The sequence below is a fragment of the Lemur catta genome, chromosome 6, assembly GCF_020740605.2.
Source record: "Lemur catta isolate mLemCat1 chromosome 6, mLemCat1.pri, whole genome shotgun sequence".
Classification (NCBI taxonomy): domain Eukaryota; kingdom Metazoa; phylum Chordata; class Mammalia; order Primates; family Lemuridae; genus Lemur; species Lemur catta.
In genome coordinates, this window is record NC_059133.1 from 12,243,375 (window position 1) to 12,270,326 (window position 26,952).

Sequence of the window (26,952 nt, forward strand, 5' to 3'; positions counted from 1 at the left end):
GAAAAATCTTTGAAACGTGGGAGACAGACAGCTTAATACACAGGGATGATCTCGTGGTCTTACAAGGTTAAATTATAAAGTTCATATAATCCTTCTGAATCTGATGCAGATGAAAAAGTTGCTATGAGAAATAAGATATTCTGAATTAAGTGAAAATTACCACAGAACCCTCCTGAAGAGACCAGTTTTTGAAAAAATGAAATCCATTCGATGCAACGACCGGACTAAACTTCATAATGCAAAGAGCAAGACTGCAGCTAGCAAAGTGCTAAGTAAGGATCGTGGCTGTGGAGATCTCAGCTGGAATCCAAACTCCGCTATTTTGTAGCTTTGTGGCAGGAGGCACGTTTTGCTTTATACTTTGCTTCCCTCATCTGTAAAATGGGTGAATAATAGTATCTACCTCACCGAGTTGTATTTTGTCTGTTCTCTTGTACCTAGTCCTCATGCAACCCTGCAATGTCAGTGGCAGAGGCCCCTGCAGGAGGCCACGGGAGCCCATGTTCTGAGGGAGGGGCCCTGGCTCTCTGATCAGTGCAACTATGACCCCAAGAAGGTGAAACAAATATTGGTTGCTTTCTTTAAACACACATTTAAATTTTAGAACAGTTTTAGATTCACAGAGGAGTCATGAAGAAAGTTCCTTTATACCCTATATCCAATGTCCTCTACTATTAGCATCTTACACTAGTCTCCCTTTCTCTGCATTCCTGCAGCTTGGCCCTGGATACAGGCACAGCTAAGTGCATGGCAGAGCAAGGCCACTAAAGCCCCAATTTTCTAATCAAAGGAAGGCAAAGGGGAGCCCTAGCAAAGGTAAAGGGCCAGAGACATAAGGAAGACAGAGGAACTCAGGAAGGTGACGTCAAAAAGTAGTTTATAAATCCCTGTGCTCACGCCCAAGCTGTGCTTGCACGGATTTGCTCCTAGTCAGCACACCCAATACTCTCAGAACTGACCACCAGAGAGACCACAACTGATGTCATTCCAGGGGTGGGGAACCCACAGCCTTCTGATTTCAAGATTGTTCTTTTTTAAGCACTAAAGGAGGCAAGATAAGCTTCATCATTCTCTGCTTTACCCCTTTTAATAAAAGGATTTGTCCTACAAAATTTGGATTCAGTCAAAAGCCTCCATTTAAGGACCTAGAAGACCACATTTCACCTTAAGTTCACAGGTTCCCCACCCCTGCAGGGTGGTGCAGACATCAGTGTATCTAAATAGCACTACAAAGGTTTGAAGACTGTACTGATGTTGGAACCAGAGTCCACAGAGAAGGGTTGAAACTTGTCACCTAAAGCTAATCAGAATAATTGCTGCTAAGACAAAAATTTTTTATCAACATTTTCTATACGAGTTAAATAGAGACCGAAGTTACATAATATACTATTCAAAATGTTCAAAATCCAATCCACAATTATTCAGCATACCAAGAACCAGAAAGCACTTAACTCCCCTGGGGAAAAGCAATCAACAGATGCCAATACCCAGATGTTACAGATGTTGGAATTCTCTGACAAAGACTTTAACGTCATCATTATACAAACATTCCAGCTAGCAATCACAAACAATCTTGAATGGGAAAAACAGAAAGTCCCATTAAAGAGATAGAAGATATATAAAAGAACCAAATAGAAATTTAAAAACACAATAACTGAAATTCTTTAAGAACTCACTGGATGGGCTCAAGTGCCGAATGGAGATGACAGAGGAAATATTTAGTAAACTTGAAAGTGTATCAATAGAAATTATCCAATCTGAAAAACAGAGAAAAGAAGACTTAAAAAAATTAAGCAGACCTTCAGAGACCTGTGGCACCGTAACAAAAAGTCTAGTATTCATATCATCAGAGTCCAAAAGGGAGAAGAGAAAGAGTGTGATGGTAAAAAAAAATATTTGAAAAAATAAAGGCTGAAAACTTCCGAAGTTTGGCAAAAGCCATAAACCTACAGACTGAAGATGTTCAGTGAACCCCAAACAAGATGCATTCAAAGAAATCCACATACGTAGATAAATCACACTCAAACTGCTCAAACTGAAGACAAAGAAAAAAGTCTTCAAAGAAGCCAGAAGGGAAACAAAACATTACCTAAAGGGGAACAATAATTCAAATGACTAGATTTTTCATAAGAAATAACAGAGACCAGAACTGTAATAGCACTATCATGCTAGTACTATAATATTAGTAATATATTACTATATGTGTAGTAATATACATTACTATAATATTAGTGCTATTTTTAAATGCTGAAACAGAAGAATTGTCAGTCTAGAATTCTGTATCTGGTGATCTATATCAGGAATGAAGTCAAAATAAAGGCATCTGCAGATGAAAATAAACAAAGAGAATTTCTTTACAGCACATCTTTTTTTTTATTTCAGCTTATTATGGGGGTACAAAAGCTCAGGTTACATATATTGCCCATGTCCCACCCATCCCCCTGAGTCAGAGCCTCAAGCGTGTCCATTCCCCAGACAGTGCACCTGGCACTCATCATGTAGGCATACACCCATCCCCTCCCCCCACCCCCGCCTCAGTCTGATATCCAGTTGGTATGTAAACTGCTTTAAAGGAAATGCTAAAGGAAGTTCTTTGGGCAGAAGGGACATGAAAGCAGGGAAAACTTGGAATATTAAGAATGAAGATAATTTGGTGAGGTGATGGATGTGTTAATTAGCTTGATTTAATCTTTCTACAATTTATACATATAGCAAAACATCATATCCATAAATATATACAATTATTCTTTGTCAATTAAAAGTAAGTAAATAAAAAGAATACAGGAAGAGCAAAAGAAACAGAAAATATCAAGGTAATAAAATAAACAATTCTCTCCTTTTGTGTTTTTAAAAATGTATGTTGGAAGTAAAAATATAACATTTTTCTGGTGGAGTTTTTCACAAATTTAGATGTGATATATAAGACAAAATAAAGGTAGAAGGGTAAAGGAACCTATATGATGCTAAGGTTTCTGCATTTCACTTGCAGTGATGAAATATTAATTATAAGTAGACTGTGATAGGTTAAGTATGTATATTGCTATTCCTTTTTTTGATCATTAAAATTACTATAAAAAGAGATATAGTCAAAATCTAAATAGATAAATTAAAATAAAATATTAAGAAACATACAAATAACCCCTAAGAGGTCAGGGAAGGGGAAATAGAAGAATAAAAACAAAAAAAAAAAACAGAAAATGATAAATCTAAATCAAAACATATCAATGATTACATTCAATGTGAATAGTCTAAATACACTCAGTAAAAGACAGAGATTTTCAGAATGAATACAAATATATGACCCAACTATATGCTGTGTATAAGAAACTCACTTTGAATATAATGCTATAGATAGGTTAAAAATAAAAAAAAAAAAATGAAAAATGACCTATCATGCAAACACTAATAAAAAGAAAGCTAGAGGGACTATACTAAATAGACTTTAGGGCAAAGAAAACTACCAGGAGCAAAGAGGAATGATACATGAAAAAAAGGTCAATTTAACAACAACAAAAAAATAATAATCTAAAATGTGTATGCAAGCCAACAAGTTTCAAAATACATGAAGCAAAACTAACAGAAGTGAAAAGGAAAATAGACAAATCTAAAACTATAGTTTGAGATTGTAAAACTTGTCCTGAAGTAATAGATAGAATTAATAGATAAAAATCAGCAAAGATATATCAGAGAACTGAACAATAACATAAACAACTGGATCTGATTAATATTTGTAGAATGTGTCATCCAACAACATCAAGACACACATTCTTTTCAAGCGTATATGAAATATTCACCAAAATAAATCATACTCTAAGCCATAAGATAAATCTTAACAAATTAAAAAGAATTAAAATCACATAAAGTATGTTCTTTGACTAAAATAGAATTAAACAATAACAGAAGTTTGGAAAATCAATACAATTGTATATTGTCAATATACTTCTAAATAATCGATGGGTCCAAGAGAAATTCTCAAGAAAAATTATAAGATATTTTGAATTGAATAAAAATATACAAATTTGTGAGCCTCAGTTAAAGCAGTGCTTAGAGGGAAAATTATGGTATTAAATGTTTGTGCTAGAAAAAAAAGAAAGGTCTCAAATCAATAATTTTCACCTTAAGAAATTAGAAAAAAGAAAAGAAAAGCAGCATAAACTCAATGCAAGCAGAAGGAAGAAAATAAAGAGCAGAAATTAATAAAATTGAAAAAGAATATCAATGAAACCAAAAACTATTTTTTTGAAAAGATAAAAAAAATCGATAAACTTCTACTGAGACTGACTAAAAAAGAGAGGACACAAATTACCAGTATCAGAAAGAAAAGAAAGACTATCATTGCAGACCTTACAGACTTTAAAGGGATAAAAAAGGAATATTACGAACAACTCTACTCACACAAATTTGACTAATTGGAAGAAATGGACCAATTCCTTGAAAAACCACAAACTATGACTACTATTATAAGTATAACTCATTCAAGATGAAATATTAATAGATAATCTGAACAGACTTATAACTAATAAAGACATTGAATTCAGTGTTTAAAATCTTCCAAAACAGAAACTTCTATGCCCAGATGGTTTCACTGGCAAATTCTCCCAAGCATTTAAGGATTAAATAACACCAATTTTACACAGTCTCTTACAGAAAATAAAAGCAGAGGGAATACTTTCCTATTCATTTTGTGAGACCAGCATTACCCTGATACCAGGGAGAGTTCAGGGCTGGCAGTGCAGAATTGAGAGTCAGCAGAGTAATTAATAGCAATGTATGCAAAATCCGTGCAATTACTTGAGATCACCCAAGGAGGCCCTGTCTAATAAAAAGAACTGTGGGCCATGGTAGGATGCTGGCAGCAAGAAGGAGGTCAGTAAAAGAGACCAAGAAGTGGTCAGAGTTGAGGCTCAAATAAGCAACATCTTCAAGAAGAAACAAAAGGTCAATAGTATCAAGTGAAACAGAGAGATTCGAGACAAGAAAAAAAGTGTCTAGAATTATTGGGCAGTTCAGAGTAACAGGCTCCCAAGCCCATCTCACTGGGCTCAAATTCTGGCTTCACCATCTAACTCAGTTAACCTGCTGTGACTTCCTCTGCAAAACGGGGCTAATAACAGTCCCTACTTCAAAGTTACCATGAAAGAAGACTGAGCTAAAGGGAGGAAAGTGCATGGCATGGTTGCCAGGCACATAGAAAGTGCTCAATAAATATTAGCTGCAGATATTACAGTGCCAACATTCCTGGCAACAATCAGACCTAACATAGGTGAAGGCAAAATGAAGTTAGCAACCGTACCCCTCCCCTCAGCCAGTGTCTTTGCAAACCCACCACTCTTGCCCTTGCAGTGAACTCTTCCACATACAATTAAAAGGCAGCGTGGTATTGGTCCAGGAATGGTAATCTAGTTCTCCAGAGATGATGGTTCTAGCCCTTGATTCTGTCACCTGTGTAAACCCGGGTGATTGCATTGCCTTTCCTGAGCCCCTCATCAATACTTACACGTATCTTCCCCGTTTCACACATGGCAGTTTCATCAGTAGCTGGCATGGGCTCTTCCCCTCACTGACATGCCTGAGAATCACAGCTACTGGCTGTGCCTAAAGTTGCCAGTCTGAGTCTTCCCTGGGAGATTTTGAAGATCCGCAGGCCAGTTGTGGATGACTGGTGGGGCGACTTCCAGGAGGTCAAGAAGCCATCCAGCCTGTGCTTCCACGCTGTTCGTCAAGACCAACCTTCAAAGGCCATCTCCATGTTGGAACAGCTCTCACCATCTGAACGACAGTCCTCCCTTAGGGAGTGAAAGTAGAAGAATCACCAGTACCAGAGTTAGGGGACCTGCTGCCAGACCGAGTCTTAACACCAATTAACTGTGAGACGTTGGACAAGACACTTCCTCTCTGTGGGCCTTGGTTTTCTCATCCGTAAGATGAGAGTGTCGGCCTGCCTCATGGTAAGTTCAGTTCTGGTGCTTAGATCCTTCATTCTAAAATGAAAGGGACAGAGAGGTCTTCCTGAACTTCAGTGAGTGAAGCTTGTTGGAGGATCCCCTGAGAATGAGAACAGCTACGACGTCAACCACCAGTTTTCCAGAGTCTATGGGAGCTACTCAGAGAGCTAAACAAGACCAAAATAGTTTGTTGATTTTTAGCAAGGCAGTTTTTTTCCACTCCCTCCCTCTCTCTTTGGTTGGCTTTTAATGTTCACGAAAGCGTAGGTTTGAAGCGTACCATGGCACAAATGCAAGATGACAGGGATGCGAATGGGACGAGAGGAACTTATTGTCATCATTGTCTCCTATTCGGGGGCACAGAAGGAATCAACGCACCATCATCGTCCAATTACTTCTCCTCCTGAAACTCATTAAGGCTTTCTCAATTCATAATCGATACGTTAAAGTCCCTCTGTTTTATAAAACAGTTCATCAATATTTTATGGTTTTAATAATTTATGTTTTATTACAGAAGCAGATGAAACCCTACAGCACACTTAATCTCAAGAGACAACAGTGAAGAAAGAAAACTTGAGTTGCAGATTCTGGACTTAAATAATCAGCCTTTCTGGGCCCCTGCCTCCGATTTGGATTTTTGCTGGGAGGGTTGGTGGCTGGGGGATGACCCACCTGACTATAAGGGACCAGTTCCAACTATGTTTGACCATCTGCCAAGTGTCAGGCTCTATGCTGAGTCCCCAACAGGCATTGCCTCACTGAATCCCCCCAGCAGCCATTAGAGAAAGCTATTACTGCCCCCACTACACAGATGAGGAAGCTGAGACTCAGAGTTAGCAAGTTTCTTAGCCACAGCTGCACAGCCAGGGAAAGGCAGCGCTGGGATTCAAGTCCGGTCGTCTGACTCCAACATCCACGCAGTTAACAACTGTGCATAACTGTGGTCAACAACCCATCTTTTGGAAATAGTTATTTATTGAGCAGCGACTTTTCTAAGCAATGGGGATGCAGAGATGAACTAGATAGGTGGGGAACTCTGACCTCATGGAGCTAACAGACGGTGATGTTATATCATAAACAAGTAAAGGGTTTGAAAACCAAGAGAACTCAGAACTCCCATGAGATTCCATCCACTTTCCCGCTTGCAACAAGGCTCCTGCAGCCCATGTCACTCATGAGGACATTGCAGGACTTGGCTGTCTCAACTGCGCTCCTGTGGCTGGGAGCACAGACTGGGATGGGACAGAGGAAAGAGGCCTTCCTATCAGACTGGGTTTCAAACAGATCCCCCGACAGGTGTATGTTCTGATGAATACTTTCCCCTGGGATTGTGCTTCCCTGGGGTGCCAGGAGTTTTCTCCTGGGTGTTCATGTTTTCCCAGTGGCAATGATTCCCAGGGGAGCTGTGGTTTGCTGCAGGCCCGGGACAGTGGCTTCCTTCATAAACTCACAACAGAACTTCAGTCTGGTGGAAGCATTTTGCTTCGGTTTCCAACATGGAGGCAAACGTATAAAGGTTCATTTCCCTATAGTTTCATGGTCTTTTTGTGAATCTCTCTCATGCTTGGCACATATTAAGTGCTCAATAAATGTTGAATGAATGAATCGCTGTTTGAGTTCAAAGCCAAGGCTGTCCATTACTTCCTGTGTAATCTTGGGCAAGTTAACTCACCTCTGTGCATCAGTTTTCCCATAAGTAAAACGGAGCGTGGAGCAGTACCTACCTCATAGAGTTCTAATTAGGAAAAAAGTAAGTTAACAGACGTGAAACTCTCAGAAGAATGCATGATACATGATGTGTGCAAAATAAATGATAGCTTCCTGATTTCCACAGTAGATATATAGTCAAAGGCCATATTCAAGATGAATATAATTTTCCCACATGTATTTCTCCAGTAGGTATTTGTTCCATTTAGGATATGTTTCTATAGGTATTAATATTTTTCATATTAAGTATGATCATTTTTTTCCAGTAGATATTTTTCCCTGTGCATATGTTTCCAATGGTCATTCTTCCTAGTGAAAATTTTCCTGGGAGGCATTTTTTCTAGAAAGGATATTTCTCCAGAGGGTCACCCCATTCCCCTTTTTGGCAATGATTTTTTTCAATGGATATTTTTCCTACTAAATATTTTCACAGTGAATATTTTCGTAATGAACATTTTTCCTAGAGAATATATTTTTAGTGAGAATCTTTAGTGAACATTATTTCTGATGTGTATATTTCCTAGTATTTCTTTGCTAGGCACCGTATGTTTCCATGGGGTATTTCCTAGAATGAATTTGTCTCCAGCAGCTGTTTTTCCAAGTAGACATTTTTCCTACATGTGTTTCCTCCAAGGAACATGGTCCATTTTATGGACTGAATTGTACGTCCTCAAAATTCATATGTTGAAGTCTAAACTCCAATGTGACTATATTTGAAGACAGGGCCTTTAGAAAGTAACTAAGCTTAAATGAGACCATAATGGTGGGGCTCTGGTCCAGTATGACCGGTGTCCTTATAAGCAGAGAGAGAGATACCAGGAACTCCTGCACGCAGCGGAAAGGCGTGTGGGGACACAGTGAGAGGTGGCCATCTGCAAGGCGCAAAGAGAGGCCTTGGGAGAGACCAACCCTATCAATACCCTGATCTTCGACTTCCAGTCTCCAGAATTTTAGGAAAATATATTTCTGTTGGTTAAGCCTCCCAGTCTGGTATTTTGTTACCGCAGCCTGAACAAACTAATCCAGTGCCTGCTACTTTGTATTTTTTTGGCTGGAGCTGAAATAGCCATAACCTCTCACCTTGAGGCCACTTTCTGCTGGTCACCCAGAGGCATCCCCTGCTCACCCCACATTGAACACTAAGGTTTAACTCAACACTAAGCTTTAACTCACTCCAGTTGGACACTAAGGTTTAACTCAGCAGAAGCATAAAGTCTATACTGACCCGTGGCTCCCTTTTGTGCGGAGGAAAGAATATACTGTCCTAAATCCAATGGCTTTTCCAGCCTGCAGCTCCCCATAACTCTAGCCCTGCCTAACCAGCTCCATAATTAGGGCTGTATTCCCACTGCTACAGCCCTGAGGTTGTGCCACAAGGTGTGGCAGATACTTAAAGATCTGAGGAGCGCAGGAGAGGTGGCTTGGGCCCCACTGCCCGAGTAATCACATTGGGGGAAGAGGAACATTCCGTGGTGGTCGCCTCCGCATCCCTTCCACCCAGAACGTGGCTCCAGTGTGCGTCTGGCGTTGTTCGCATACTCTCCACTAGAGGGCAGCCAACGGCGACGCGGCGGCAGCTGAGAGGAGCCACCTGCTACATTCGGAGGGCAGGCTCCAGCCAAGCACGCATGCATCAATTCCGCGTGAGCACAGCGAGAAATGCTGGTCAAAACACCTAGGAAGGCCAGAGACCCGGACTGGTGGGGAGAGACCATTTCGTCCTTAGCCCCCATGTCACATCCTACACTCCCGTTCTCCTGCTCCTGTCTCCACCCAAGCCCACCCGCACACTGCGTGACGGATTCCACTCCTTGCACACAATTTAACACGGAAATCCTTCTACTCCCTTCTTATCGCCGTTAAATTTTTTTTCTCTACAACAAAAATAATCAAAAACTCATTCATACCGAAGTCCAAACAATTCATAACAATGAAAAATATTAGTCTTTCCTCCGCCCATTTCTTTTTTTCACACATTCTTTTGAAAGAGTCAAGGCCTTACATTAAAGGAGTAAAACCTACTGCAGGGACTTTCCAGAGTTAGCAACTTGGGAGAGGGACGAATGGCAGGCGATGAGACGTCAGCTGTGTCCCTCTCCCCTCTTCCTGCACCCTGGAAGTCAGAGAAGCAAACGTGTCTCGCGTGGCATTGAAGTGGTACCTGGCACAAATTCTTCAGATACTGAGCAAGGCACGGGATGCTCTTCCCCCTACCCAAGTCAGCACGAGACATCCCGTAGAGTGAGAGCTCCATGCAAAGCTGATTCTCCATGTGTAGCAGAAAGAATAATGCCCCCACCAAGACGTCCACATTCTGATCCTGGAACCTGTGAATATGTGACCTTGCATGGCAAAAGGGACTTGGCAGAGATGAAATTATTCTGGATGGTCCAGGTCAGCCCAACATAATCACGAAAGTCCTTGTAAGAGGAAGGCAGGAGGGGCAGAGTCAGACAGAGAATTGCAATACCACACTGCTGGCTTTGAGGCCGGATTTGGGGCCAAGATATTCAGGTGGCTTCCAGAACCTGGACAAGGCAAGAGACCATATTCTCCTCTAGAGTTTCCAGAAGGAACACAGTCCTGCCAATGCCTTGATTTTAGTCCAGCGAGACCCATTTCAGACTTTGGCCCACCAGAATTGAAAAACAATAAATTTGTGTTTAAGCCACTAAGTTAGTGGTAGCTTGTAATAGTAGCAATAACTTGTAACACACCGTGGCCCAAGCCACTGCCCTGTGGATGCAGTTTTCCAATCAGCCCGGAGCTGACCCACAGATATCCCAGTGCAGTGAAGAGCTGATCTTTTAGGATGCAGCTCAGATGCCACCTGCATCATCAGCCTTCTGGGCCTCGCCGGGTGGCAGTGACCTCCCCCTCTTCTGGGCATCTCTGGCCTCCTCTTGACCAAAGGGAAGAGAAGCAACATGCATGGAGCATAACGACATACCACAGCAGCCTCTTCAGAAATGCTCCTTCCACGCCCCCACCCCCCGAAGGATATCATCGTCCCCACCTTAGAGGCGCAGAAATAAGCTCAGAGAGGTTGCCCAGCCAGCGCCTGATGCCAGAGCACGATTCCACCCATTCTCTCCTGCTGCTCACCTCAGCCTCTCTCCAGAGCACTCTGCCCACGCTTGTGACGTTTATCATGTCACCTCAGTTCTAAGTACAGTCATATGTCACTTAATGACAGGGATACATTCCGAGAAATGCATTGTTAGGTGACTTCATCACTGTGCGAGCATGAATACATCAATACCTCAAGGGTGTACATCAAGAGTGTACATACGCACACCTAGATGGAGCAGTCTGCTGCACACCTAGGCTGTGTGGTGGAGCCTATTGTTCCCGTCCTACAAACCTGCACAGCACTGTACTGAATGCTGCAGGCCACTGTATAACAATGCTAAGTATTTGTGTATCTAAGCATAGAAAAGGGACAGTAAAAGTAAGGCACTATAATCTTATGGGACCACTGTAGTGTATACGGTCTGTCGTTAACCTAAACGTCATTGTGCAGCACGTGACCATACTTATGTCTCTTTCTCGCCTTTAAACTCAACCAACAGGCCCTTGAGGGTCCGCGCTAGCTTCAGCTTGTCTCTCCTCACACCGCTGGCATCTAATAGACGCTCACTAGATATTTCTGAAAAGAAAGAGGGGTGACAAACAGAGGGGAGGGGAAGAAAGAAAGGTGAGATGAAGACATACAAGAAGGAAAGAAAGAGAGAGGGAGGGAGGGACGAGAGCTAAAAAGGAAAGTAGGGAGGAGGAAGAGAGGGAGGGAAGAGGGAAGAGAGGACGAAATTGAACACCCATGAGAGGCTTTCAGCTTGTCCCCTACTGTCTGCTGCGGCATTTCTCTGGTCCAATACTGTCGTTCACCACCTATACAATTCTCATGGACACGGCTGGTGCTCACCAGCATCCATGTTCTCTTCTTCAGGGGCACGTGGCTAGACGGTGTTTTCCAGCTGTGGCCAGTGGCATGTGAGCAGAAACATGTGCCACGTCTAAGTCCAGCCCCTAAAAACCTCCTCGGGATGGTGCTCACACTCTCTCCCCGGCTAAACCGAGATGTCTCTGAGGACTCGTAGGAGGGAGGAGCCCAGAGGTGGAAGGAGCCTGGGTCCCTGAGGCACTCTGTGGAGCAGAGCCCCTGCCCCCACACTGGTCCGTGATGTGAGTGAGAAATGAAACTTTACTGCGGAAAGCCACAAAAATTTGGAGGGTGTTCACTACACTAATTAGCCTATCTTGGGCAACTGCCTGGCCCTCTCTGAGCCTCAGTTTCTGGATTAGTAAATGAAGGTGTTAGGTGATACCTAAATGCATTGTCATTAAAACTCTGCAGGTCTCTGACTTTCTCCAGAATTTAATCCTAGGTCTTATGCAATAAATTTTAAAAAAAGAAAGAAAGAAAAAAAAAATGAGTGCATTCATCCACCAAACGGGCTCTTAATGTTATGTATGTTACTCTCTGAACAGATCCATTTCTTTTAATAATAGAACAGCAGATCCATCCATAACAGGCTCATTTTTGAAACAGGGTTTCGATTGGGCCTCGGAGCGTTTGAGTCCTACAACATAAAATCAGTCAGCAATTGACTGAATTTAACTAATTTCCGCTTGTGAAGTGGCTTCTGATTTAAACACCCTTTCTTATCTTTTTCCCTATCACCTAGCTTCTTGCCAGCTACATACCTACAGAGGATGATTCTGCATCTTCCAGAACTCTCCGGGGGACTGTCCACCTGGAAGGAGCAGACACAGGTCTTGATTTCCTGTTCAGGAGGTTTGGGGCATACCCAGTGGGAACAGCAGCCTCTCCCCCAGAGAATATTACTTATCTGCAGCTATGGAACCCGTCGAAGCTCCCATGATACTGACTGCAGGGGGTGCCCACCAGGGCAGGAGAGAGAATAAAGGTGGGTATTATTTGTTTGGTGATGATAGACCTTCCTAGTGATCGCCCTGCTTCCCCACTTGCTACCTTCATTTCACTCTCAACACATCATCCATGTGTCCCTCTTAAAACACAAGTCAGATCGTGTCGATCCTCTGCTCATGGAATTCCAAAGAGTTCTCTCACTCCAAGTAAAAAGCTAAAGTCCTTAAAAGACACCCAAGGCCATACGTTTTCTGATATGACCATATTTCCTTCTCATCTCTCATAGTTCCCTCAATCCCAGCCATGTGTACCTCTTAGCTATGGCTAATAAGACTACTCCTGCCTCAGGACCTTTGCACGTGCTATTTCCTCTTCCTGGAACACTCTTCCTCAGATATCTTTATATTCTCCTCCACTTCCTTCAACCTTTTGTTCTAATAAGGAGATCTTCCCTAAAAATCTCATTTATAATTACAAACTCTCCATCAGTGATGTTTCCTATTCCCCTTCCTTGATATTATTATTCTCTTATTATGCATACTCATAGCCAGTCTTGCTTTCTTGTCTGTCCAGCCCTCCTGAATGTAAGTGCCATGAGCACATGCTATTGTTCTTTGTTGCCACTTCCCCAGCACCTAGCAGATTGGGTGGCACATAGTGAGTGCTCAATAAATATTTGTTGACTTGAATTGAAACTTTGTTCTGCCTTTGTATTATTTATCAAGTGATACTATAGGCCCCTTATATCTAACTTCTTATAGTATGTGCCATGGACAGGTGTTAATTATTACTGTTTTCACTATAACTCTTTTGTAATTCCAGTTTTGTCATGTAGGAGTAGAGAATGGAATGGCATTGTCCTACTCTGAAAAGCCAGCTTGGGGCAGAGGAAGAGAGTGCTGGGAGTTCCTAAATCGCTGGGACCCCTTTCACTCTGGATTGGAGATACTTGGGTCATAGCAGAGGTTTCTACCCGAGATGCATGGACCCCAAACTTCAGAGGGCCTGGAAATCCCCTGAAATCATAGGCAAAAATGTGTGTGTGTGTGTGTGTGTGTGTGTGTGTGTGTGTGTGTGTGTGTGTGTGTGTGTTAAACATAGATGTCTGCTCGTTCATTCTTTTCATGATGCCTACTAGTGCCAACTCCTTCCTGGGCTCCTGAGTTACAAAAGAAGCCCTTGTGCAGCTTACATTCTAATGAGGGAAGAAACATTGAGCAAATATATATTCCTGTAAATGGTGAAGCTAAAAGGCTAGAGAATGACCAAGCTGGCAGGTAGCTTTTTCGGGTAACATGAAATGGAAGCTCTCTTTGAGAAGAGGAAACTTCAGCAAAGATCTGAATAAAGCAGGGGAATAAACAATGCAACCGTGGGGCAGAGAGAAGAGCAAACGCAAAGACCCTGCAATGAGAACATCTCGGCACGTGCTGGAAATGGGAAGGAGGCCACTGTGGCCGGAGTGCAGAAAGCCACAGAGAGAATGACAGGAGAAGAGGATGGGGAGGTGAGGCGGGCAGGCAGCTAGCAAGCACCATGCAAAGTGTGGACTTTGCGTTTGAATTTAATTGTAAGGATGATGGGAGTCCAGGGGAGGGTTGTGAGCAAAGGTGTAACAGGATCCTACGGGAGCTTTAAAAGGCTCTCTCAAGCTGCAGTGTGCAGAACAGACTGCAGGAGACAAGCTTAGGAGGCAGGGAGTCAGCTCAGGAAGCACAGCAGCTATCCATGTGAGCGTGGGTGCCCTGGGCCAAGCAGGTGAGAGTGGAAAAGGCGAGGTGTAGGATTGCTGGCAGATTGGACGCGGATGTACGGGAGAGAGAGTCGTTATCAGCACCTGTCTGTTTCTCCTGACAGCCCAGTGTGCATCCCTGCTGCTTCTGGTGAAAGCATTTCCACTTCATATTTGGGGAACTACCCTGCCCCAGTGGATGACGCAGCCTGCATGGACCTGCCCTTCGAATTTCTCAAACTTCCTTTGGCTGCAGGGTCAGCCCTGGACCTCGGCTGGGTCAATAAGGCTCTCTTACCTGGAAAGCTGTTCCTTCAGCAGAGTGACATAGGTCTGAGATTGGAAAACGTTCACCCCGACAGTACTCCCCTGCAGGAGCTCCCATGAGTTCTGCTACCCAGATAATGGGGCTGCCTTGGTTCCGTCCTTTCCGCATTCAGCTCGTGGTACCAAGGGATTCTTATGCCCGTGAAGTTTTGGAAGTACAGTGTTAGAGTCAATAGGATATAGGAAAAGGCTATCAGACTGGGATTCAGGAAACCTGGATCCTAGACTTTGTTCTGTCCCTAAATAATGATGTAATGTTGGCAAACATGACATCCCTTCCAATCCTCTGCATTTAATTTCCTCATCTCTTGCAAAAAAAAATAGAGAAGGCAGAGATGTGACTGTATCTTCTCGTGACACTTTGTATATACCCATATCCAAGCATGTGGTATAGAACATTATAACCAGTTGAATGTTTCTATCACCCACTGGCCTGGAGCAGAGGGCAGCGTCATTCATTCACAGGGAAATATTTGCCAAGTCCCTTCCATGTGACAGGAACCATGCAATGTTCCAGGGTGATTACCTGTGTCTGCTCCAGCTGAGTACTAATGTTCAGCAAATGTTTTCAAACAAATGATTTAATTTCAGGATTCCTTAAGAGACTAATTAATGCATTAAATGCATACTGTAAGGTGATTTAAAATTATTATTATGAGAATTATCTCTTTAGAGCTTCCTCCCCAGTTCCAGCAGTCTATGAATCTGTGAGTCGTTTATTTGAAAGGTCAGCAAGGATGGACTGTGTCCTCTGGAAATCACAGCGGCTCACCTGGTGCTTTTCTGAAAGAGATGCCATGAGCAGGTTATCCTGACCCACTCACCGAGACTTTCTTAGACGACAAGGATTAGTAGATAATTCACCTGTCTGGAAAAACAGGTGCTAACTTCCACTTTATGGCTAGGCTGAAGGGAGGGTGTGTGTGTGTGAAACCAACTGTTTCCATAGCAACGGAAATGCACAATTTAAAGAACATAGTGTCTTGCTTAAATCTATTTATAAAGAATGTGTAGGAAATACAATTAAGGAAACTAACAGCAGATGAAGTACTTGGGCTCTGACTTGATTGTCTGTCTTCCATCATTTCGCACTCAAGAAAAATCGGTTGCAAAAGGACCGAGGGGTCAGTGGCAGAGGAGTTTGCACAGAGAGGAGTGTGCAGCTTTCCTGCATGGCGCTGGAGCCAGGCTCCTCCACGCCCCTGCGTTCCAGGACCCAAAGTGACAGCTCTCACCGCCCCTGCGCAGCCTTGTTCAGACGATTTTCAAGGCTGGCCTGAGGTGTGGGTTAGTAGGTCACCACCTTCCAGATCTAGTCCCCTGTGGCTCTCTAGACTGCAAAAGCCTTTATGGCTGACCTGTAATTTTCACCATGAGATTCCCAAAGCTGCATTTGTGACTCCTGCTTTGTTTCCAAAACTCATCGTGCTACCCGTATGCCCCACAGGGGCCCCGAACTCAACACGTCCAACCAACTCCCCTTCCTGAGCAACTTAATCCGTCCGGTCACCCTCTCTGGCATCCAAGGTGCATACCTCTCACCTCCCTAAATCTTACCCACTTCTTTCTCAATTGTCTCTTGCAACCTTTCGATTGTCGTGACCCAAGATGACACGAACTGCAGCAGAGCAGGTCTGGATGCAGGTCTTTGGAAGGACATTCCTTGGCTCCTTTCCTGGGCCACGTCACCTCTCCCACCACACACGCTGGTCCTGGGCTCCAGACCCTGGAGTGCCCAAGTGTCTAAATCCCGCCTGCTAAGCAAAACCTTGGCCCTGCGTTCCCTGAACTTCAGATGCTGGAGCAGCCCTATGCTGGTGTCGTTCCCCGGACAGCTGCACCGGACAGTCTCAGCTGTCACTGACTCTGCAGGAGCTGTGGTTCTGCAACTACCTGCCCCCGACCAGTTACACCTTCATCCTGCACTGGGCCGCGCAAGCAGGGTGTGCTCAACTGTCAGCGGTGACTGCCGCACCCCTCCTGCCCTCCCGCATGCTCCCCGCAACCACACACACTTGTTTAACCTGGAAAAAGGAAAAGGCCTCCTGGTCCATTTCTCCGGTATTCATGCTTCTCTCTCACTAATGAGGTGAACCAGAGAGGCCGTATGCCATCCGATGGACTCCTAAACGGAGTAACATATGACTCCCCTTGTCACATGGGTTGGCGATGACCCAACACTAAAAAATAAAGAGAAAATCATAAACACAGTAGTCCCCTGCTATCCACAGTTTTGCTTTCTGTTTCCATTACCCTCGAGGTTTCTAACCAAGGTTTCAGTTACCTTTGGTCAACCCATGGTCTGAAAATATTAAATAGAAAGTTCCAGAAATAAACAATTCATAAGCTTTAACACATTGACTGCCATGTGAGTTGTATTTAACTCAGGCTAGTTTTGAGCCCCGGGGCCTCGTGAAGCAAAACCCTGCAGGTGGTGTGTGATAATCTTACTTGTTAATGTTCTTATTGTTACAGTTAATATTGACAATTTAATCTGAAAACGTGGATTGCGCTGCATATAACTCGTGCACAGAAAACAATAAAAAATAAATTAGAAAGAACTGTTTTGTTTTAATAAAACACCATGGCCCCAGGGAAAAAAGTATTTTTTCTAGTGTGGCAGGCAGGGTGTTACCTTGCGTGCTGTTCTGAGTAGTGTGATGAAATCTCACAGCGTCTGCTCAGCCCTGTCCAGCTGTGACTCTTCCCTGCGTCCAGTGTCTCCACACCTCCCGTGCTACCACCCGTGAGTCACTTGGCGGCCATCTAGGTGATCAGATTGGCTGTCGAGGTTTCACAGTGCTTGTGTTCAAGTAACATTTATTTTACTTAATTTTTACTTTACTAACAGTAACTTAATTATTGGTTACTGATGCTGACCTCTTAATGTGCCTAATTTATAAATTAAACTTTGCCAAAGCCATGTGCATATAAGAAAAAACATAGTACAGTGGGTATAGGGTTTGGTGCTACCCACGGTTTTAGGCATCCGCTGGGGGTCTTGGAACGTATTCAGATAAGCAGGGACTACTATAAAAACACAAGAAAAGCAGTGCCTTGCTTTTTGATGAACTCTCCTGCTCCATGTCTCCAGCATCCTCCTTCCTAACAGAAAGAATCTAATCAGAAGACTCTTGAGTCTTTTTTTTTTTTTTCTGTAATAACTAAGCCTCTGTGACAACAGGTGCAGCCCAAGGAATTGAACCCTCAGGCTGGCCTCCCTGAGCCTTATTCTAGCTCCTTCTCCAGCTCCTGCCCCAGCTGTCTTCCTTCCCTTCCTCAAACAAGCCCGGCACATTCCCTTGGGACTTGGCTCCCTCTACCTGAGTCCCCCTGCCCCAAATTATTTCTTGTTTGGTTCTTACCATTCATTTCCCATCACAGAGAAGCTTTCCTGGACCACCTCGTCAAAAGTGACCCCTCCCCCCAGCCAAGCCTTCTGTCTGTTCTGTTTCCTCCATGGCATTTGCTGTTGTCTGCAATTATTTTCTCCACTTACAGCTCCACTTACTTATTTCTCATTTCCTCCACCAGCATATAAGCTCGTTGAAACAGACATGCTGTCTGCATTGTTCACCTCTATGTCCCCAGTCACCAAACAACGCCTGGCATAGAGTAGAAGTTCAGTAAATACGCATTAGAGGAATGAATGCTTGCAGGAATAAGTGAATGGCTTGGCAATACAGCCTAACAGAACCACAGGCTTCGAGGTGTGACATCTTTGCGTGCGAATCCTGGATTGAACATTTAATCGTTAACCTGACCACAGGCAAGTCAGTTAACTGTTCACAGTCTCATTTCTTCCTTCACAAAATAGGGCAAAATACAGCATTTATCTTGTGATTGAGGGAACTCAATGAGATAGCACAGGCCAAGCACTAAGCCCAAGGGCTGGCATATAACCTCAACAAATGGAAATTGCAATTATCTTCCTATTCTCACCTATTCTATAACACTCTTCCTATTATTGACAATTAATAGAGTTAAAATTCTTTTGAATCTTACCTATAGAAAGTCCTCTTGGGGAGACTCTGATCTAATCTAATCCTTCCCTATTGCCGTATTACAATTTCATCTCCTCACAAATTACTGTAAAATCAGAATTTAATGACTATTTAATGAGCATCTACTATGCTCAGGCATTTGACATATATTATCTCTTTCACCCTCCACTGGGGGAGGAGCAGACACTGGCACTTGTGCCACAATATCCATTCTACCTCCTTATTTAATGAGAGAATCCTAAGTATTAATACTCGGAGAAGAAGGATCAAAGAGAACATTTCCCAACCTCGCTGCCCTGAGAGTCAGTCGTGACCGTGAGACTAAGCTGTGGCCAGTCAGATAAAGCAGGAGGAACTGATTTGGCAGGGATACAGGCCTGTATTTACCTTCCCCTACCCCTGGCCCCACAGTTTTGGCAGCCTAGAAGGTGGGCTTCATGGCAGCGGATGAGGGGCCTCAAAGGTAGCTTGAACCACCAGGTAAACACAAGAATTACAGGGCAGAAAGGTAACCTGGATGCCCTACCTCCAGACTACATTTATGGGAGAAATAAAAAATGCATTTCTATTTAATTCAAGTCAGTGGTATCTGAGCTTTTCTGTGGTAAGAAGCAAAACCTAATCCTGGCCTTTATAATGGGCACTATAAGCCCCAGTTATTAACGAAGAACCCGAACCTTGGAAGGAATGAATAATTTGCCAAAGAGCACATAGCTAAAAAGTCACCAGCCTGGTATTTCAATGCTGATGAACTTCATTCCAATATACAAGACTTTTCCATTAATCCTACAGACTAATTCTCAATTCAGAACAGAAAGGATCTATCTCAGAGGGGCTTACCTCAAACCCTCAGAATCCTTTCCAGAGCACCCCTGAAGGACATCAAGCTTGAGATTTATTGTTCAGTCATTCATTTTTACTATTAAGAAGGTTCTTCTTTAATGTGACTGCTGAACTGTTCTTCTCTGCAATATGCACGTCATGACTGAGAACTTGCAAACCAGTAAGCCTCTTGGAGTGTGCACTCAGCCCTTCAAGCCTTTGAGGACGGCCTTCAAACCTTCCTTGGTCTCCTGTTCTCTGAAAACAGCGAACTTTCATTCATGCATCACACGTGTAGAAGCAGGGATTTCTACATGCCAAGCACCGTGCCATGCACTGGGCAGATGTGATGGCTGACCTCATGGAGCTTACAGTCTAACAGGGCTCCGAGAAGGACATGGTCTCCTTTGGTCACAGTTAAGTTTGTTGATTACTTTTGGAAGAGTGATCCCTAGCAATGCTTCCAATTACGGGGACATGGACTCGTAAAGATAGATTCTCAGAGTCCAGCGGGCCCTATTCTTAGCCTCCTTCGTTTTATTCTCTTCATGCTCCTCTCGACAATCTCAATTACGCCTATAATCTCAGCAGTCAACTGAATGCCAAAAAAATCCAGCCTTTGTCTCCAGACCTTCTCTTGGGCTCTGGACTGGAATTTAAAGGGCTAATTGTCAACTCCACCTTGATACATCACCAGGCCCACAAAGGCAATAACGTCCAAAACTGAATTCATCGCCTCTCTCCCTCCTTTCCTCCTCCATCCAACACAGTCTGTCCTCCTGTGTTCTCTGTTCTGGGTAATGTCACCACGAACTACTCCATTTCCCAGGCTTGTTTTGACCTGTTGCTCCATCTTACACTCAGCTGATCTTTTACATATTTCTCACATCCACCCCCACCTCTCCACCTCCACAGCTGCTATTATTAAGTCCCTCATCATCGTTTCTCCAAACAATTCCAACCAGCCCCTGGCTAATCCTCCTGCTCCTGACCTCAACCTTACACCTTCCTATCTAACCTACACACTCTCAGCACTGATCTCTCTACATCAAACACTTCGCCACTTACAAACCTTCCGTGGAACATGCCTGCTTACCAGCTGCAAACTCTGTAGCCTGCCACAAACTGTCCTCGTCAATCATGCTCCAATTCGTGCTTCCAGCTCCATCTCTTTCCGCTCCCCTGACCCGAATTCTATACCCCAAACTCCAGCTACATGAAACGGCTCCCTGTTTCCCCACGTGCCACAGGCCTGTGTCCTTCCTCTTTGGGGAAATGTCACCGCCTGTGCGATCCCCAGCTCATCGTACAGCCTCTGCTAAAACCTCACCGCATGACTGTAGATTACTTTGTCAGTGACGGTCTTTGTGACTATAAGCTCATGGAGGGCAGTGTTCGCTTCTTACTCACCTCTGTGTGCTCACGATGTACGCATGCCCCGCGCATAGAGGGGAAACCAGAGGCGATTAACCTTTAATGGCCTTTACTGTGTGTCAGGCACCACCTCGACCACTGCACACACGGTTCACCCGACTACTGTGACAGGTTCTTGAGGTCAGAAAGTGTAGCATAATAGTGTGCTTAATGATACATCACATTTATTAAGCACTTACTGTATGCCTGGTGTCAAAGCAAAAAATGCACTGAGTAAAGTTAAACAGGCAAGGAAGGCTTTGTTCAAGGCTACTGTGATAGGGAGAGAGGCCAGAATTCAGCCTGCACTCAGCTGCGCTGGCACAAAGGGTGGCAGAGTTTTTAAGAGCCAGGGTGGGTGGGATCATGGGCCACCTGCGCTGGCTAAGAGGCCTTGCCCGAAGAAGTAAGCTTTCTTGCATCTTCCTGACAGGAAGTAGTTTTACAACTTGGAGCAAGGCGCCCAGCTTCCCACAGGGACTTGGAGTTAGGGGGTTGTCTTCCATGATGGTTACATGTCAAAGGGATGGCCCCTAGGTCCTTGAGAAAGACATTTTTTGGGCTACAAACTGGCAAGAGGCTTTTTAAAAGATATACATATCAAAGGGGCAGAGAAAAAATTTGCAATTGCAATTTTTCTAAAGTAAATGCTCTAAAAAGGGAAGGGAGGGACCTCAAGTCAGGAAGAAGCCTGTCTAAAGTTGAGTCAAGCTGAGAGGAAAGTTAAGGCCATCTTAGTCACTGGCATTGTGCTAAGCACTTCACGTGCACCATCCTGTTTAAGGATCCTCACAACAACCCTCTGTAGAAGACATTAATATAGCCTTCGTTTCACAGCAAAAGATAGCAGAGCTGCATGCCGTAGCTGACCAGCTGCCTGTCTGCACCAGCTAATTCATTTCTTCAACCTCAGTCTGTGCTCAGTCTGGCACATAGTACGAACCTAACACGTCAGTTTGTTGAGTGAATAAATGATCTTTGCTTTACACCTCTTTGGTATGTCGTTGGCCAAGTGATCACACGGAGTGCAAAAGGATGGTAGATCCCATGGGAGCCTCTGAGATCTCAGTTAGCAACACATGGGTCCCTTCTGGAATACCAAGTACTGCAGACCAAGGGCAGGCATCCCACACCTGAGCGCAGGTCCACAGATAGCAAGACACAGAAGGGCAAGCAATAAACGTTTGTGCAAAATGCTGAAGGACATTTAAAAAGATGTGAGGTGCTATAGAATGTTTCATATTTTAGGCAGCCACCTTACCATTGAGCAGCTATTGGTTAAGTGCTCAATAAATGTCAGCTATCATTGCATACAACCTGGTGTATGCAATGCTTAGGAGCATGAACCCTAGAGTTGGACTACCTAGTTGTGACAAGGGTTAATATATTAGTTTGCTAGGGTTGCCCAAAGTACCACAAACTGGGTAACTTAAGCAACAGAGATTTATTTCCCTATAATTCTGGAGGCTGGAAGTTTGAGATCAAGGCGTCAGCAAAATTGGCTTCTTCTGAGGTCTCTTTCTTTGGCCTGTAGGTGGCCGTCTTCTCCCTGTGTCCCCACATGGTCTTCCCTCTGCGTGTCTGTGTCCTGATCCCCTCTTCTCACAAGGACACCAGTCAGATTGGATTAGGACCCACCCTAATGACCTCATTTTAACTTAATTACCTCTTCAAAGACCTTATCTCCAAATACAGTTACCTTCTAAGATACTGGGAGTCCAGCCTTCAACATGTGAATTTTGGGGGGTAGACGTACTTCAGCCCATAGCATGTATGAGATTAATAGACGTAATATACGTAAAATACTTCAGAATGGTGCCTGGCATGCAGTTTGCTGCACTTATAATAAGTGCTGTTATTATAATCATTATCTGTAATTTTAATAAATTTTATTTTCATGCCTTTGCCTGACACACATTGTTCAATAAATATGAGCTGTTGTTATTAATTTAGTCTAGAAATATGCATTGATCAGCTATTGTGCATTAGCCACTGTTCTAGGTTCAGGGATGGGGCTGTGAGTAAGATGGATAAAGAATCTGTCCTCACAAAGTGTCATTATTGTAATTATTATCATTATTATGGTTATTATCACATCTTAGGCAATTCAATATCTACCAATCACACAACCTTACTTTTAAAAGCAAAGCTGTAAGTGTGTCAATCTGTAAACCATCTGTTTGTTATTTGTCCTGCGACTCAATGGAATTAAAGTTCAGTTCAGTATGTTACTGTGTCAAGGGTCCACTTTACTGTAAACTGGGACAGAATGTACCCGTGTTTGTTCTTCCTTTCCTCTAACCCTCCTGATCTTTCCTCTGGGATCTCCCACTTGCACCTGGGAGGCCGTCTGTCAGGATGCAGACCGCCCACTCATTTAGAGCAACTCTCGTCCCCCTTCCTCATCAACGCCACTGCGGATCTCACCTGTGTGAGGCTGCAGTTCTGCCTTCGTGCTGCTTGTTCACCCTCACCAGTTCCTACCCTGAGTTAGGCAGAGCCCCTTTCCTTTAAAAGCTAAAGAAACCCAGCTTAAAACCCAAACTAGCAAAAAATGGAATTTATTGACCAACGTAAATAAAAGTCCAAGGCACTCCAGGAGAACTATTAGATATCTCTCTCCACCATTTGGTTCTGTCTTCAGCTCCACTGGCTTCAGTGTCACATGGGCTTGCCGGTGACAGTGGCGAGATGGTTCCCAGCAAGCTCAGTCTCGATCCTATGACCTCACAGCTCCGGCAGGAAGAGGCCTTCTTTTGCCCAACATTCCAGCAAAACTCCAGGGCTGTCTCATCATCTTCAATGGCTTCATAAATCCTATCTCAGACTATTCATCTGATTCTGATGGGTCAGATTTGAGCATGAGCCAAGGACACCTGCAGGGCCTCATGGCTGGAGAAGGGGCACTGAGCGGTTCCCCAAAGAAGATGCTGTTGCCAAAGGAAGGGGGAATGGATGCAATTAGAGGAGCAAAACTTAGATGGCTGTAATAAATTTTGTTTCTCATGTTGGTATCAGTGGAGACAATTTGGAATTGAAAGGTTCTGCAGTTTACTTCTAATGCTTTAACATGACACATTTTTCTGAAGTAGTGGGCTTCTCTTTCTCCTTTAACTTGTTTCAAATAACATTGACACCATCATTTTTGAGGTTGCCTAGGAAGAGTGAGATGAGAAGATCTAGAATTGCACCTTGAGGAGCTCTGACATTTGAAGTCTAAGGTGGAGGAGGATATGAAGGTAAGAGGACTAAGGTGGGGCTTCCAGGGAGGTGGGAGAAAGAGCAGGCGAGTGTGTGCCCCAAGAGCTAAAAGAAGGGGGGTGGTCTTGTCAGCAATGCTGACAATGGCTGCAAGATCAAGCAACATAAATGTGGAAAATGTTCATTGGATTTAGCAATGTGCAGATCTTTGGAGACCTTCTCATGAGATATTTCAGTAGAGTGGTGAAGACAGATAAGAGTGAGATGAGGACTATGTAGGAGGTGAGAAAACAAATGTATATATCTTCTTTGAGGAAGAGTGGAAGAAAAATATGGTGGGAGATGCGTCAGCCACCCCAAATTCCAGCCATCAGCTCAGTGTCACACTCAAGTGGCATAGAGACAAAGGTGCCAACCGAGATAGGAGCAGACAGATGGATGAGACGGAAAGAGAGCTCTGGGCCCCCTTGGGCTGCACATGTGGCCAAGGGACCACTAATGCCTGCCCACTCCAGGGACAGGACACAGAGTTGCCAAGGGAAATTGGCAGCAGAAGTCTAGGGGTGGAGCAGAGTGAATATAGAAGCAAATAACCAAGACCACAGACGCCAGCACATATATCAACCCATAAAAAACAGATGGCACCAAACAAACAAGAACAAAAACCCAAGCCAACATGATGGGGGTGTGTTCAAAGGAATACAAAAACCAATTGGAAGAGCTCCCAGTGGTCAAAGCTGGATCAATTTGAGCAACATTTTTAAAGTAGTATTGAATTATAACCCAAAGTATAAAATAAACATTCATGAGTTCATACTGATATAAATAAATGACTGGAGGAATAAATAAATGGAGGATAAGACACAAATCTCCTGTGCAGAATTTCAAATGGTATTTGTGGATATTCCACCCTCAAGAAGGTGAAACATAACTTCCCACTTCTTAAGTGTGGGCTGTACAGAGTGACTTCCTTCCAAAAAGTCCAGTAGGAAAAGTGGGGGATAACTTTACATTGGAGAAACCTGACAGACATTACATTAACCCAGGTTGTCAAGGCCAATGTCAGTAGTGATTAGCCATATTGATAGCGTGCACCTTTGATGTGATATGATGAAAATGGCACTTTCCCTCTGCGATGGTCTTTCCCAAAACCCATAACCCCCGTCTCATCACAAGAAAAACATCAGATAAATCCCAATTGAGGGACATTCTACAAAAGAGCCATCCAGTACTCCTCCTGTCAAAGTCAGCAAAAACAAGGAAGTAGGAGAAATGTCACAATCAAGAGGTGGCTAAGGAGACATGATGACTAAATGTAACAGGATGTCCTGAATGGAATCCCAGAACATAAACAGGACATTAGGGAAAAACTTAGGAAATTTGAATCAAATGTGGACTTTGGTTAATAATAATGTGTAACATTGGTATATTAATTGTGACAAATGTACTGTACTAATGTAAGATAGCAATAATAAAAGAAACGGTATACAATATATGGGAACTCTCTGCACTATCTCTGCAATAATTCTGTAGATCAAAAACTGTTCTAAAATGAAATGTTTATTAAAAACACAAAACAGATGGCATCAAAGGAAGAGTGTTTTGGGTCTGCACACCCATGGAGATACTCTGACCAGCCATTCTGCAACAATTGCTAATAAAGATCCCAAGGATCTGAGACGAATTCAAAGACTCTGTTTCCCTCCTTGCCTCCACATAAAGCTCTCTCTCTCTTTCCCTTAGATTCCCACTTACAGAGAAATAGAAGGGAAACACTCTGAAAATTCCTTAGCTAATTATAAAATCTAAAGAACAAGTATAAAACACTGGATTTTGAGTACTGCCTCAGACCCATCTGATGGGGTAGAGGCTCACATGGGCCATCAGAATGGTGTTGGAGAAATAAACCAGCTCCTCTTACATCACCCAACTGAAACTGTGAATCAGTGTGCAACTCCTTTATCCATGGAGCCGTCCTTTATCCGTGGAGCCATGTTGTCCAAGATTCTTAAAAATCCTGGTGCAGCATGTGCCTGCCCCCCACAGGGATTACAGTCCCCAAACCAGAAATGAGGTCAAGTTGTCCTGAGGCTGCTGCCACGATGCCAAAAGGCAAGTGTTGTGCAGAGGCCCTGTGCAAGCTAGCCTGCAGAAGAAAGGAGGGCGTGAGGAGGGAAGTGCTTCTTCCTGGGTGGTCCTGCATAGTGGTCTACAAATTCACCACACTCTGGAGGTGGATTGTGAAGCCTGCTTAATGCAGGCGCTATGGCAGCTGGAATGGAGAAATTCAAACTTGCCCCTGGACCATCCTTTAGGGCAGCGGTCCCCAACCTTTGGCACAAGGGACCAGGTTCATGGAAGACAGTTTTCCCACAGACTGAGGGTGGGGAGGGCGGAGCTCAGGCAGTGATGTGAGTGATGGGGAGCCGATGTAAATACAGATGAAGCTTTGCTTGCATGCCCGCCACTCACCTCCTGCTGTGCAGCCCTATTCCTAACGGGCCATGGACCAGTACCAGTTCATGGCCCAGGATTTTGAGACTACAGCTTTAGGGGACTCTCAAATAGAGAGATTCAGCTGATCATAAGTGATGTTGGGGTCTCTTTGCCTGGAATGGAAAAAATGGCATTCCTAGTACATGCCTATAATGCCATCAAAAATTATGTCACTGATTTTTCTCCTTATTTTTCCATATTCAGGTAGGAAACTAGACCACCCATTGTTCTCTGCTTTGGGAGCTGGTGGGGAGTAGGGGGGAGGAAGGAGGTAGTGAGGCCTTGGGGAGCATTACTTAATATGCAACTAGTTTTAAAAAAAGGTTTAGCAGATTCAAACTAACTAATGTACGGTATAATAGAGACTTGAGTAAGCAAGTGTACAATGGCTGACTGTGGTAGCAGAGCCTG